Here is a 15,523-nt window from a genome sequence, read left to right as displayed (position 1 = left end):
CAGCCCTTTGAAATCCACCAAATGATGTTTGATGTGCCGGCTCCTTTTAGCCTAAGCCATACCTTTGGCATCAAAAGCACCTTTTGAAAAAAAAAATTAGCTATTTTTTAAGGCGCAGAAGGAGTAAATTTAATATTAAGTCCTAATGGCAGAAGTCTTTGAAAAGGCATTTCTGGACTTGGGATCATTTAATACTCCCCTCGATCTAGCAGCACAGGCTTTCCCCTGCTCCCTTTTTAATTCTTAATCCTCCTCTTTCCAAATCCTGGTCCTTTATGATGGCAGGTCAGAGGCTGGTGTCCCATTGGGGTGCAATGACTCCCAGCAAATGGAACTAGTTTCATTCCACCCAGATCCCTCAGCTTTTAAAAGTGCTAGCCAACCCGAGATTTTCTTCTGTGTTTTTTTAAAGGGATAATGTAGGTGTGGAGATGAGATGCTGAAGGAATTGCTAGTGCTAGAAGCTGGAGCCACAGCCTAGCTCCCCATGGGGAAAGCATCAACCACCCAAGGGCCTCCAGCCTAGAGGGAGTGGAGTGACTGAAGGATGGAGAACCAGCTCTGATGGATCCTGGACCACCCAGGGCCCCAGGGCTCACCCAGCTCATCTTGTCCTGGCTCCCCCAGCTCAGACTGGCTCCGCTCTCCAGGAAGTGACTTGCCAAGCCCTGATTCTGGAGGGGAGCTCCGCTGAACCTACACAAGGGTTTCTGACCTCCCATGGGGAGCAGCTTTCCCTAACCCTTCCCTGGACAAAGCCTGCCAGGACCACGGACAGCTCTGGCGTGTCCAGGTCTGGTTGCAGCAGGCACTTTGCATCCCGGCTTCCCTTTGAGAGTGTTAAGGCAGCCTTGCTGGACTAAAGCAAACTTACTTACCTTTTGGGGATGGGACATCATGTTTTTTCACATAGGATCCAGAGTTCAGGCAGATGGTTTCTGAGGGAATCCTAGGGATTACGAGGAATGAAAGAGGAAAACATGCAGAAATACTCCCAGGTTTTCTGCCTGGTGGCAAGGGGATACTATTGTTGGGATAGGGAGGTTGAAGCGGGTGTGTTCAGTGTGGGAAGAGAAAGTTTGGGGGATTCTTGAGTGAGTGGGGCTGTGTGTGAGATCACTTAGGCCACCATCATATCTCATCTAAATCATTCTGTCCCGTCTCTAACAACCCAACCCTCTGTGGTTAGCTGGTTGAACTTTCCCAGGTGCAATCCCCTGCTTAAAACCTTCCATGGCTCCCCATTTCCCTTAGAATAAGGAACAGTCTCCTCAGCCTGGTAAATGAGAGACCTAATTCGACTTAGTCAGCCAGCCCCGTTCCATTTCCTGACTCTGTTTCAGGCATTCTGTGCACCTCGCATGTGTTGTTCCTTGTCATGCCTCCATGTCTTTGCACTTGCAGACCTCTCAGCCCAGAAATCTCTACCCTTCTCTCCTCCACCGGACAAGTACTTGGTCAAGACCCAGCTCAAGGGTCACTGTCTTGGCGAAGCCCTCTGATCCTTTAGGTACTGTGTTTCCAGCTCTGGGTTAAGATATCCCCAACAGCATTAGCTTCTTGCATCGTGGCTGTTCTCACCTGCCTCTCTCTAGTGACTCTGAACTCTTTAAAAAATAGAGCTAGGCCTTATTACTCTTTGCACCCTTATCATCTAGAAATCCAACCTCTTTCTCCCGAGCTTCAATAAATGCTATCACCCCTATTTTACAGGTGAAGAAACTAAAGCTCAGAGACCTTAAGTAACTTGCTTAAGGTTACATGGCTGGTAAGCTGAATATCTCCCAAGAAAGAGAGAAGATCAGGAGGAAAAAAAAAAAAAGGTTTCTTGCAGTGTAAAGGCCATTTTTGAAGCTAGAGCTTTCAGAGATGCTTAAGTGGAAGCCCTTCCAAACGAAGTATCTTTTCCTTGGACATATTCTCCAATAGGATGGCTGCCCCAAATGCCCTGAGTATTAGCATCTGGGTCTGGGGCATCCCAGGTCCCTGGCTGGAGCAGTTGGGCAACCTAAGACTGTAGAAAAGAGAGGAACCTGCAGATAGGCAGAAAGGGGAGGTACATTCAGCATTTTCTGGGTCCTGAAAATACCCTGCCTAGTTTTGAGAAGGTGTGGAAGCTCCAGGCCAGATTCACCACCCTCCCTCCCAAGGCATTAGCCCTTTATGACTTCATATTAATCTGCAGGCACTTATTGCTCTGCAAGGCTGTTTTGACAAAAGTTCATTATCAAGACTGCTAAATGCTTTTAAAGCATTGATTGGGCGAATTATTACATCACTGGGGTAGACACTGTGTTTGAAGATGGATGGTGTTGCTCAGACCATCTGAAATTTTCCTTCTTTTAATTGGATCGATCCCCAGAATAAACGAAGTTTAATTGAATTTTGAGGAAAATTGAGCAGTTGTTTGTGAGTCTCTGTCGATAGGCATTATTTCAATTACACGATGATAAGTGAGCGGGGGTGGGGTGGTGGCGGTGGGGTGGTATAGGCAGGATAGAGCTCTGCTGTATTCAGGACTGGATGAACATTTCCCTGAAGTGAATCCCACCTCTAGTCCTGTTCATTCACTAAATATTCACTGAAAATCAATTTCGTGCCCCAGCCCAACTCTCCACCAATCCCTCCTGGGTGTCCAGGAGCACAGGCTCTGGAATCTCATGTAACCGTATCCAAATTCTGACTTGGCCAATCACTGGTGTTGTGGCTCTGGGCACATGACATGCATTTTCTAAGCCTCAGCTTCCCCACCTGTGTAATAGAAATATGATGGCTCCTATCACTTGGGGTAGATATAAACATGAAATAAGGTTATGCAGATGCTATCCCTCAGGTATATCTGGAAGATTGTGCAAATTTACTCCCATACCAGAAGGAAAGCAATTGTGAACATAAATCGATGTCAGAGCGTGAGAAAAAACTTCCTGTTTTCATTGACTTGTGTTTCAATCTCTACCATTTTTAAAAAAAATTTATTGTAGAGTTCTTTCTCTCTCTCTTTCTCTATCTCTTTGTCTCTCTCTGTCTCTTTCTTTCTTGGGCATGCCCTTGCAGGCTTACTTATTTTTCTATTTCAACACCTTTCCCTCAGCCCCCCCACCCCAATACTTATTTAATTTTGAATAGTACAGGGTGCTGTACAATGTACATCATCAGAACCTAAAAATTAAGGGCATCAAGGAAAACATCTGTGAAGAGGCGATATTTCATCTGAGATCTGGGGAATGAGCAGAGTGAGTGAGCAAGCTGTATGTGTGTGTGTGTGTGTGTGTGTGTGTAGTGCTCTAGGCAGCGGTAACAGCATATGCAAAGGCCCTGAGGTTGAGTGTGAGATGAACGAGGAGCTGCCAGCAGACCAATATGGCTCAAGCGTGGTAAGAAAGGGAAGGTCCAGGTCAGTGAAAGATAGTCCACGCCTGACAAAGCGAGGAGCCTGGGCTTAAACTCAGCTCTATGGAGCTCTAAATCCACACTCACCTCATTACTCCATGCCATCTGATCAGTTCTTCAGTCTTTTTTGAAATCCCAGACAGATCAAAGCTAAGAGACTCTGTGTCCCCTGCCGCCAGCATCCATTATGGGAGGGCAGTGGTAGGCTTTGCTGAAGTAAGCTGAAAATCTTTAGATTCTTCAGAATGGAGCATTTCTAAGCTGTCAAACCTTTCTCTCTAAATACTTTTCTTACTCCGCTTAACCAAGATTCAGAACTGGTAATCAAAGTCTAGGCCAGGGAAGTCTCTACTGGGAGTAACTTGGCAATATCTGGAGACATTTTTGATTGTTACAACTGGAAGGAAGTGGTACTGGCATCTAGTGGGTAGAGATCAAGGATGCTGCTAAACATCTTTCAGTGCTGTATGGTGCATTATCCAGGCCAAAGGATTATCAATTCAAAATGTCAGCAGTTTTGAGGTTGAAAACTCATCCCTAGGCAATACTGGACAGTGGCCACTGGTCCCTTACCACTCACAGCTACTGAGCAGAGAAGTCAGAGGCTTCTCTTTTGCCAGCCATATGAGGTTTTTTTCCCAAAGCTGTTCCTGCTTGATGGCTGGCCTGGGCTCCCTAGACCCCTAGCTTGTCCTGTCCTTGGAGAGAATTTCCTTCACTGGTTTCCTCTACGTTCCAGTAGTTAGCTATAATTTTTGACTTTAAGTAACACCTCCGCTCTTGTTAAGAGATCGGAGACACCATGGTTTTAATCTTTTCTGGGGTTCAAGTTTTTTTGGTTTGCAACCTCTCATCAGAGCTAAGTACTCAGATAACATACACTCTGTGTGATGCAGCGTGATTTGGATATTTTTCTCACTTGTCACTAATCGCAGACAATAAAATAAAACATCAGATTGCCACCAAGACTACATTGCCATCAAAATCAAGTCCATTTCCATTTAAACAAGTTTGAAAAACATGCTCATTGAAAACAAATGTGTTCTCTGTACATGAATTCAGATGACGATAAATTATTTTATCATTTTATTATTTTTTTATTTTCTGGAGTCCATCTTTCTCTTCACTGGGATTTGTGAACTTCTTGCAAGTGTCTTTGTAACCTCTGGAGTCAGCTTGAGGCCTGACTCTGTTTCCCCTGGTCACTCTCCAGGGGATAGATTCCAGAAGAGCACAGATTTTAGGAGCTGCAGCTTCCCTGGTAAGAGAGTTAAGTGAATGTAACACCACAGATGGGCCACTCCCATGCTCAAAACCACGGCTCTCTGTTGATCACAGGATAAAGGTTGAACTTCTAATGACACTTGAGGTCTTTCACTATGTGGCTCCTGTCTATTCATTGAGCTTTCGACTTCTTCTTCACCCCTCTTGACTTTTCACATTTCCTTGAACACCCTGTATCTTTGCAGAGATTATTTCCTTTACTAGAAATGCTCTTGCAATTCATGCCTGTAAGATGAACATACCTTCTGGATCCAACTCAAACATGACCTCCTCCAGGAAGCCTGGCTTCCTCTTCTTGCTTGCCCTGTTCTCCGTATTCTCAAAGTGCTGCGTTCACACTCTATTGGAACATGTTTCACAGGGTATACTAAATGCGTGTTTACTCATATAACCCAAGTAAAACCAAGGCCCCACGTGCTCCAGTCTCAGCATGGAGTCCCACTCAAAGAATCACATATCACAAAGGAATTTAAAGCAAGTTAAATCTTTTATTGGCATGGCTCAAAAAATGTCAAAGAGGATCCAAATCATAATTCACAGCAACACTTAAAATTTTCTTTTCTTACTCCTCTGGCTTTTAACTTCTCCCTCCCTCCACAGCAGCTCTCATAATTAACTCCCTACTAGCCAAGCCATTCATGACTCTTGATTTTCTGGTTACTCTTCTCTTTCAAGTCCTTCTTTTCTCCTAAGTGGGAAGCCCTTACATTTTTTTCCCAAATGAGAATATAAAGGTCCCAGGGAAATTACTGGCAGACTCGGAATCTCTCTGAGATAATAGGAGAGAAAGAGGTTCAGAATGGCCAAAAATAAGCTTCTCTTTAGCAGTCTGGGAGGTGGGGAGGTTGCAGACACTTACAATTTAATGCGTCTTTCTTCCTGGTGCCTGTTTGTCTCTTCTGTTAGACTTCAAGGCTGGATCTGTATGCCATTCATCTGGGTCTCAAGCCCCATGCGGAAGGCTTCTTACCAAATAGTCACTCAGAGTTTGTTCCCACAACACCCCTCCCATGGAAAGACTGAAGCACCAAATTGGGCAAATTGGAAAGGCTGCAGGCCCAGCCCAGACCCTTTGGATTGCATATTGGGGGGCATGTGGGACATATGTGTGCTCTCATACTAGTTCTAGTTATCATCCACTGGGGCCTGCATCCTGATGGAGATTGCTTTCTTTTATTTATTTATTTTTCCCCATGGCTCACACTTATTTGTTTTTATTTTTTGTCTCTGAAAGGATAAATTATTTTTACATGTTCTCTGTATTTTGAAACAGATTTTTAATTATCCATTTTCAACTGTTTTAATGTGAACATATGAGCAGCTACTGAAAGTGCAGATAAATGTACCACATTTCCAATTGTTTGTCACAATATTTGGTTTTTGAGAAACATCCCGGGGAAGTGGTCTCTCACATCCACATTTGGTAGGCTGTTTCGGAATTTCTGCCAACAGCATGGCCAGTGTTGTGAAAGCTGAGAAAGAGAGGGCCTGGCGCTTGCACAGTCCTTGTTCCGGAGTGTGCTCTGATTTCCCTGGCCAGACTGTGTATGTGGCAGGAATGGAGATGGAATTGAGCTTAGGTAGAGGGCATCCAACAGGCCAAAGAATGATATCTAAGGGTAGGCCGGGGGTGCATTCATTCACTAATTCACTAAATGATTCTTGCACATCTACTATGTGCCTGAAAGCCCAGATCAGGACTAGGATTTTATGCAGTGACTATCTAAACCTGGAAATAAGTACTGACTATGGGCTTTGGGACATTGCCAACTAAAGTCCTCATGGGAATCTTGGGGTGTGCAGAAAGGCTAGTGTGTACACAGCATGGAGTTCTGAGGCCTAGACTTGTGCATGGAGTGAGGGGAGGTCCCTAGACCTTTTTTTCTATCCCAAGGAGAAAAGAGTATTTCATATGTCCAGATAGTTTTAGGTATGTGATAGATTTCATGGTGGTCAGGCAAATATTTCTTCCCTCCCTTCCTTCTTACCATGTTCATAGGAGCAGTGTACTTATCTGCTCCCTTGAATTGGACTTTGCCATATGCTTTGCTTTGGACTCACAAAGGGTGAAACACACTTCTTTATTCTTTTACTTTGGGCTTGGCTCTGTGACTTTGGTCAATGGAATGTTACCAGAACCCAATATCTGGTCTGGAACCCAGCCTAGCCAATTGTAGCTTAGAGCAGCTAGATCTCAGATGATCTACAGACCCATAAGTGAAGCGTAAGTGGTTATTATTGTATGCTACTGGAATTTTGAGGTTATTTGTTACACAGCAGTAGCTGGCTGACTTAAGGTCTGGCAAGCTCCTTGAAGAGCTATACTTAAAGGCCGCACAATGATTTTAAATATATGCCTCTTTGATAAATATGCAGATCTCTGCCTCCCACCCACTCTAGCTCAGAGATGACAACATATCCTTTAGGGACTGTGCTCTTTTCTTTCCTATGAGTATTGCTTTCTTCTGGATACCTACACCGGCCAAGATGTTTTTATCAAGCTTTACTTCTTATAGTTTGTGCTGCGAAAGGAATAGGTGGGATTTTAAATTTCCAAGAAATCAAATTATATTAGGAGATTGAGGATACTTCTGAAACTAACCAAGTCCTGTGACATGAACCCCTTGAAGGCAGGCTGAGCCCAGGGATGGGCTGGAGGGCAGCTCTACTCCAGGATGACCACAGCAGGCCCAGATGTTTCTGGTCCAGGCTAAAGACTCTACTTCCAGCTGGGGCCTGTGCATTCAGAGTTAGAGTCCAAGTACAAGGTCTGGCCTGATATTTGGAGTCAAATAGGAACCCAGCATCCCAGGAATAGACTCATCCACAAATAGCTAAAGACCACACTTGATCATGCCACCTCCAATATGGTCTTCCTGTGGCCAGGACCTCTTTTCCTTCCCAGGACCCACCATAGTGGGCATCTATAGGCCTTATACCTGGACTGAGCTTTTCCCAGATACCCCAGAGGTCTGAGCATGACCTCAGAGGCATAGGCAGAGTTCTTCCTCCTTGAGCTCAGAAATGTCCATACTCTTGTGGTTCCAAAGGACCAAATATGCTCAACTTCAGAGGTCAGCTTCTTCTAGGGAGTCTTCCCTGACCTTGATGGGACATCTTTCTCCATTCTGTACTTCTATAGCACCTCTCCATCTCAGCACTTGTTTGAGAGAGTATTCACTATAAATATAATATAACATAATTAAGATATTATAATATACAATAGAATTTAATTATGTAATCTGGTCCATCTCTCCTGCCTTATTACAAACTGTATGAGGGTAGAGGGCTTGGTCTCTTTTTGCTTACTATTTTATTCCCAGTACCTGGCATAGTAGTTTGCATATAGAATGTGATCAATCAATATTTGATGAATAGCTGAACAAATATTTGATAAATAAATCAATCTTTAGTTTGGTGATATGTACCTTCTTATTAATTTTATCCTCACTGACGAGGTCTCGGGTTGATCATCAGGGGACAATAGTGACAGCCATGGCAACAAGTGCTATTTATCAAGCTCTTACTATGCACTGGACACTGAGCTAAGCACTCTTTAGGCATTTGCTCATTTAATATTTACAACAGCCCCAGGAAGTAGGTTCTATCATTCCCATTTTAGAGATGAAGAAATTGAGGCTGAGAAAGGTTTAGTCACTTATCCAAAGTCACACAGCCAGGATGTGGTGAGGCCAGGCCGAGACTGCTTGGGACTCTGTATGAGTGTCCTATTGCTGCTGTAACAAATTACTTAGTGGCTTAAAATAAACACAGATTTATTGTTTTATACTTGTGGAGATCAGAAGCCCGAAATGGGTTTTACTGGGCTAATATCAGGGTGTCAACAGAGCTGCCTTCCTTCTGGAGGATCTAGGGGAGAATCAACTTCCTTGCCTTTCCAGCAGAGGCTGCCTACATTCCTTGGCTTGTGGCCCCACCTCCATCTTCAAAGCCAACAGTGTTACATCTTCAAATCTCTCCCTCTCTCGATCTCTCCCCATCCAACACACATACTTCTGTCTTCTCTCTCTTATAAGGACCTTGTGATTTCATTGGGCCCACCTGGAAAATCCAGGATAATTTCCCTATCTCAAAATCTTTAATCATATCTTCAAAGTCTCTTTTCTCAGGTGAGGTCTTGGGAATTAGAATGTGGACATCATTGGGGGGCCCATTATTCTGCTGACCACAAACTCTGCTGTGTTACTTTCCTGTTGAATTCTTCTTTGAGGGCTCAAACAAATCCCCAAAGGCTCTCTCTCTGGGTCCATAAGACTTAAATCTCAGAAAAGAAGTCCTTGAACCTGCTGCTAGGATGGGTCAGAGGTTACAGGGTAGCCCTCACCCCTTTCTTGGGAGCAGGGAGGTTGTGGGAGAAACCAAAAGGCAGTGAGTCCCTCTCTTCTGCATCAGCCCAGTGCTGAGACCCCAGCCCTGGGATGACAGGTTCCTTTTAAGGCCAGGTTGATCTTCAAGGCATATTTGCTGGCTGGCCCTGCCGGGCTGTAAGTTTTCAAGTGTATTTTAGGACAATTGAAATGATGTGTTAGCAAGCAGTGTGGTTCCCTACAATGAGGAGTCTTTAGCGTTGTGGATAGCTGAGCAGCTGGATCCCTTGATCCTGATCAGAGGTGGCCAATACCAGCCTCCAAGCTCATGGCTGATCTCCCACGTGGAATGAATTAACATGGCAGATGTAATTTCCTTGGGTCAACGCGCTTCACCCTGCAGATATGTCGCTGTTCAGGCTCAGGGAAGGCTGACCGCAGCCACCTGCTTGCCTGCCCTTGGAGACCTTGTCTGGGGCTGTCTAATCTTCTCCCCCCACCAGCTTCTGCTTCTAGCTGAGAGTCCCTCTCGTCTAATTACCAGGGGGAGGGGAACACAATCAACTTGGGTGTAACATTCTAAAGTCCTTTGGAAAATGCAATTGGAACATAATCCTGCCTGTTAACATTTCTCAGTTAATTATCATCAGCTATATTTTTGGCATCAGGGCTAAGCTGGTGGGAGGCGGGTAAGAGGGGTGGGAGGTGGCATCTTCGTCACAATACCAGTTTTAGGAGTCGTTTATCTTGTCTTTTAGACTAATTATCCAAAACTCACCACTAGGCTGTCACACTTACATGCTTCAATAAATGTAGTTTTAAATCAGCCGCTGACTTTGCGGCAGGGGTAGCAGCATCCCTGGCTCATGTCTAACTAGGGCCATCCATCTGTAATCATGGCACTGAGGGGAGGTGGCACCATTCGGGCCTCCATGAATGATCACACTTATTTATATGCAAATACATTTGACAAATCAATAATGTATGATTTAGCTGTATGCAGGCTGGCAATCCCAGGTCGGGGCTTCCACTGAGCGTCTGTTTTGGCCTTTGCCCCAATCCCTACCCTAACTGCCACCAACTTTCAAGGTTTTCAAGTTCAAGATTTCTTTGTTCAGATCAAAGAACTCCCCCTTGTGAGGGTCCTTGTCCCAATCTCAGACTCTGCCCCAATTAGGACTTTGCCCCTTTTGGAAACTCAGAACGTTATTAATTCATTAAATACTTATTGAGCATCTACTATTACGTGTATATATCTCTATATCTGCATCTATCTATATCTATATATATAAAAACCCCGTGTATCACATTTACTTTGTTTCATCACTGTTCTTGATTGCTTTGCGTATACTATGATTTAATCCTCCTGATGAGATAGATTTTATTATTGGCCCCATCTTACAGAGAGAAAAACTGAGGTATTATATTGTCCGAAGCTATATGTAGCTAGAGAGTATCAGTTCTGGAATTCTAACCCATGCAGTCTGGGCCAGAATCTCTACTTTTATCTGCTAGGCTTTGTTGTCAAGGGCTGTGCTAGCACTGGGGCCACAGCAAGAAATAAGGCAGACCGTCTCTGATATCATGGAACTTTCATTCCGATGGATAAGACTAAGAGCAAAAACAAAATATCAAACAGTATGAAAAAGCAACAAAGCCCACACAAGTACATGACTAACTAAAGTTGTGATAATTGCTCTGAAGGAAAATAACAGAATGAAGAGAATAGTGGAGTCAGTAAACTCACCTACTTGAGCACAGAGCTGTCGGAGTGTGGTTTGTTCCATTGGGGGGTGTTGGTCTGGCTTTGCCCACCCCTGGGGACTTCTAATCTGGTGGGGGAGCCTGGCAATAAGACTCTTGGGAGCAGAATATTAGGTAGTAGTTAAAAGCTGGGAAGGAGGTTGATGGTGAGAAAAGGTGGCAGGGGAATCTTGGTCACAGAACTTTGACAGGTGAAGACCTTATTCACTTTACAAGAATTTACTGAGTAGATAATATATGCTAGATGTCTTATCTCAATCAACATCCACAACAACTTTATGAAGCACATGCTGCAATTATCCCCACTTTACAGATGAGAAAACTGAGGCCCACTGAGAGTAAGTGACTTGCCCAAAATCACATAGCTAGCAAGTGAGTCGGGGGGCTGGCATTTGAGATAGAACCTCTGTCCAATTCTCCAGTTGTAACCCTAATTCTAACTTAACTCTAATCCTAAACTGAGTCCTCTAGAGTATGCTACATCCTATGGCTGACTCAAGATTCTGTCTCCATCTCTTCAGAGCACCTTCTCAAACCCGCCCAGACCTACCCACCCACCACGGCTTAAATGCAGCAGACTTGGGACTTACCACACCCTTAGAGGAGACTTAAACCCTTCAAAGTCTCCTCAGGGGCCTCAGGATGAAGCCTGGCATTCAGTACTCTTGCTGAGCTCCAGCCAAACTGAACCTCGTGTTATATAGTTCCTGGGTTCCCTGTGCCCCTGGCTCTGGGCCATTGTACAGGCTAGTCCCTCTGCTGAATGTTCTTAGCTCTTTTTCTTTGCTGAGATAACTGTCTTTTAAGTTTCTAATCAGATGTCATTTCCTCCAGGAAGCCTTACTAGGTTTCCTAATACCAGACTAGCTGTGTTCTTTATGCTTCCATCTGCCTCAGGTAGTAACCATCCTCCTAGGTGCCCCCTAAGTATCCCTGCCTTCTGGTACCCATGCCTTTGTCCTGGTCCATATTCTATTGGTCATGTGGATAAACTCTGACACTGTGTGGGAGGACATAGTGTCAGAGTTTATCCACATGACCAATAGAATATGGAGGAATGATGATGGTCTGCAGCTTCCAAAGGTGAGTCATAAAAGACATTGCTGCTTCTGTCTTGCTCTTTTGGATCACTCACTCTGGGAAAAACCAGCTGTCATGTTGTGAGGGCACTCGAACAGCTGCCATGTTGTATGGGCCCTCAAGCCACCTTCGGGAGAGGTCATCGTAGTGAAGAACTGAGGCCTTCTGCCAATAGCCAGCACCATTTTTCCACACATATGAGTGAGTTGCCTTGAATCGGATCCTTTAACCCCAGTCAAATCTTCAAATGACTGTAGCCCCGGCCAACATCTTGACTGCAACCTCATGAAAAATTCTGAGCAAAAAATACTTAGCTAAACCACTTCCAAATTCCCGATGTATAGAAACTGTGGTTGGTAATAAATGCTTATGGTTTTAGGCCAATAAGTTTTTGGGGGTAATTTGTTAGGCAGTAACAGGTAGCTAATACATCTGACCAATATAATTTCCCATTTTGTTTTCTGTCTTTTGTACACCTAACTGTGAGCTCTGTGAGGACAGAGAGTCTGTCTTTTTCACGGTTGTGTTCTCAGCACTTAGCAAGGAGCCTGGCCCATGGTGGAGAATTGTAAGGTAATCGGTCAGTGAATGACCACAGAGGTGGGAGTTCCCAGAAGTATTTCAGAGTGGGATGGTCTAGGCTGGGCTTCCTGATTCATCTTCCAGCATATCCTCAGAAAGGGTGAGGGCCTCTCTGGGGGGACCAGGCCATTTTTCACCCTCTGCTTACTTCTCTTCCATCCATGTGGCTTGGGAAGTCAGTGTGTGATTATTTGAACAAACTTCCTTCTCTGTAGAAGTTTCCAGGAACCAGAAGGTAGAGGCAGGAAGCAGATATTTTGCTGACTTGAAAAAGCAGCAGCGGGCTGTGTCCAGATGATAGGGGGCTCATCAATTCCAGTTAGTGGCTCCCCTCCTGGCTCGGGAGATTATTCTTGCCTCATCTCCTGGACTATTAATGCCAGCTCTGCCTAACACACGTGGCCAGGCCTAGCTCTGGGCTGGGGACATTGCTTCCTGCAGGGCTCACAGCCATGAAATATTCAGTGCCAGTGACTTCCTCGCTCATATTTCTTCATATTCAGAGTGGCCACTCAATTGATATGTAAATAAAGCGCACCAGCACTGAGCCTGTCCTGAACTGCATTATTTAAGCTGCAAACCGATGCATCATCTGTCATGGGGCCCATTGGCGGGACCCTGCTGGGCGCCGGGCAATAAAGCCCGCAAGAGCCTCATCAGAAGCAGCGGGTGGCCTAGTGGAAGTTCATTTATGCATGAAATATTCAGCCAGCAACAGTGCCAGCCTTAAACATTAGTAATTGGGGGGTTTCTATTGCTCCTAACTAGTGCCTCTAAATTATTGCAAAAGACTGGCCAATTTTCAAATTACATATATTTGTCATGCTCTTGTACCTTTCCTGAACTAACTGGAATGGCCTCTGTGTTGTAGCTGCTTGCACACTCACCGTGCTGAGCCGTGCCCCATGCAGTTGTGCTCCTTTGCAGAGTAGAAGCAAATGGCACTTCACCCTCTGCTGCCCTCACTTTCTTGATTATTGGCTCTTTCTTTTACTCTGGTCCTCTTAATGGTGCCTTCTTCATGCCTAGGCTAGGTGTCTGAGGCCCTGGGATGCCAAACGTCCCCCAGGGGTCTCCTGAGAAAGATTGAGTCCAGTGTCTGCTCTTGTGGGGACTTGCCTAGTTCTGTGAGGTCAAGCTGTCATTCAACATTTGTTGAGTGTCTTCTCTGTCCCAGGCCTCATGTGAGATGTTGGGAATATGACAGCGAGCTAAAGGACAGGTTGCCCCAGCCTTGAAGGAGCTCACAGTTTAGTAGCTCATGATCTCATTTACATCATTAAAAAATCATTGAGCACTATCTTTTGTTGGTGTCCCCCTACTCATTTCGAGGTAGACCCTGAAATGAGTATATAAATGCAGATCATTTATTTGAGAGGTGATCCCAGCAAACAATGTTAGCAGTAGGGAGGCGAGACAGAGAAGAGAAGGAAGTTAATACAGGAAATATTCATGAGCCAGGCAACTGGGGTTCAGTCCCACTGGGGATCTCTGAGGGACAATAGAGTTCATCTCAGTCCACCCGAGGGGTGAGGGAGCTGGGGTACTTATCCAACAACAAATGTCAGTCCTTTTGAGGGATATTTCAGAGAGATGCCCCTGCCTGTAGTGTGGGAGGGGCACAGATAAAGCCAATTTTCTTGGCATCCTCCCCAGGGTCTCTGTTGGGAACTGACAGCATCTTATAGCCATCCAGTAAGGGAGTTTGAATTCTCTGAATTCTGGTACAACTCCTGTGTGTGTGGGAACAGAGGAGGAAGTCGCAGGGGAGGGCCCAGGCCATCCTGCCCAGGGAGCCCCCAGCTTTCCAGACAAAGCAGTCTTGCCCCTCAGTCGAATGAATAGCTGGGTATTGGGTGAAAGAAAGGAAGAAGGAGGAAGGAGGGGCACTAATCATCTCATGACATTTCTGATCATTTCTGATTATCTCATGAATGTCCCTCACCCAGCTGTTACCTCTCAGCCTTCAGGTCTCAGTAAAGTTTCACCTCCTCAGAGAAGCCTTCCCTGACCACCAATGCAAGTAGAATGCCATCCCCTTATTCTTTGCCATAGTGTGCCACTCTGTCATCCACAGCACTTACCACAGTCTATAAGGATCTCATTCCTTGTTTATTTGCTAGCTTGCTGTCGGTCTCCTCCCACTAATGGGTAGGTTCTAGGAGAGAGTCACCAAGTGGTGGAGTCAGGGCTGGAATCCAGGTCTGGAACCCCAGTGCCCTCTACCAATAACTGCTCTTCTGTTTCTTTTCTCAACCCTTGGAAATCCCCCAATTATCAACATTCCTATCCCCTTGAACCATACCTAGGGAGCCTTGGGGTCAAATTTAGCCTTGAGATTCTAAGAGCTGAAATGCCTATGCATGGGACATTCGGAAAGGGTGGGTTGAAATTCCATAGTCCTGGTCACCATGCCTGGCAGGCCCAGGGAGGGGCCAGCCTGCCTTTCAGGGACATGTCAGGCATTGATTCTCAAGGCTCAGCTGCCAAAGGAATTTCAGATCCTAAGGAGGTGAAAATATCAAAATATCCAAGAAATCCTTCGGGGCCCAGACCCTTTTCTGCTAAGCTCCTGAGAGGCATTTCTGTGCTATTCGTATGCATTTCTTTGTCACTCTTTTTAGGGGACTGGACTCCTCCTCCTCCTCCTCCTCCTCCTCCTTCTTCTTCTTTTTCTTCTTCTATCTCTGTTTTGAAAAATGAGGCAGATAAGTCTCCACGGGATTAGGTGATTTTTAAAAACTTAAAAAAATTTGAAACAGTCTTATATTTACAGGAAAGTTACAAAAACAATTCAAATAATTGCTGTATACCCTTTACCCAGATTCCCTCAAAGTCAACATTTTACCACATTTATTTTATCATTTAGAGTGTGTGTGTGTGTGTGTGTGTGTGTGTGTGTGTGTGTGTGTGTGTGTATACATACCCTGTTTCCTTCCTGAACTGTTGCGCTGTGGGCATAATGTCCCTTTGCTTTTAATATATCAGTATGTATTTCCTAAAAATCAGGAAATTCTTGTATAACCATAATTGCAGTACAGTTTTCAAATCCAGGAAATTAGCATTCATACAGTACCACAAGACCTCACTTTCCC

Source organism: Pteropus alecto, unplaced genomic scaffold (genome assembly GCF_000325575.1).
Source record: "Pteropus alecto unplaced genomic scaffold, ASM32557v1 scaffold45, whole genome shotgun sequence".
In the NCBI taxonomy this organism is placed as follows: Eukaryota; Metazoa; Chordata; class Mammalia; order Chiroptera; family Pteropodidae; genus Pteropus; species Pteropus alecto.
This window is presented reverse-complemented; position numbering follows the sequence as displayed.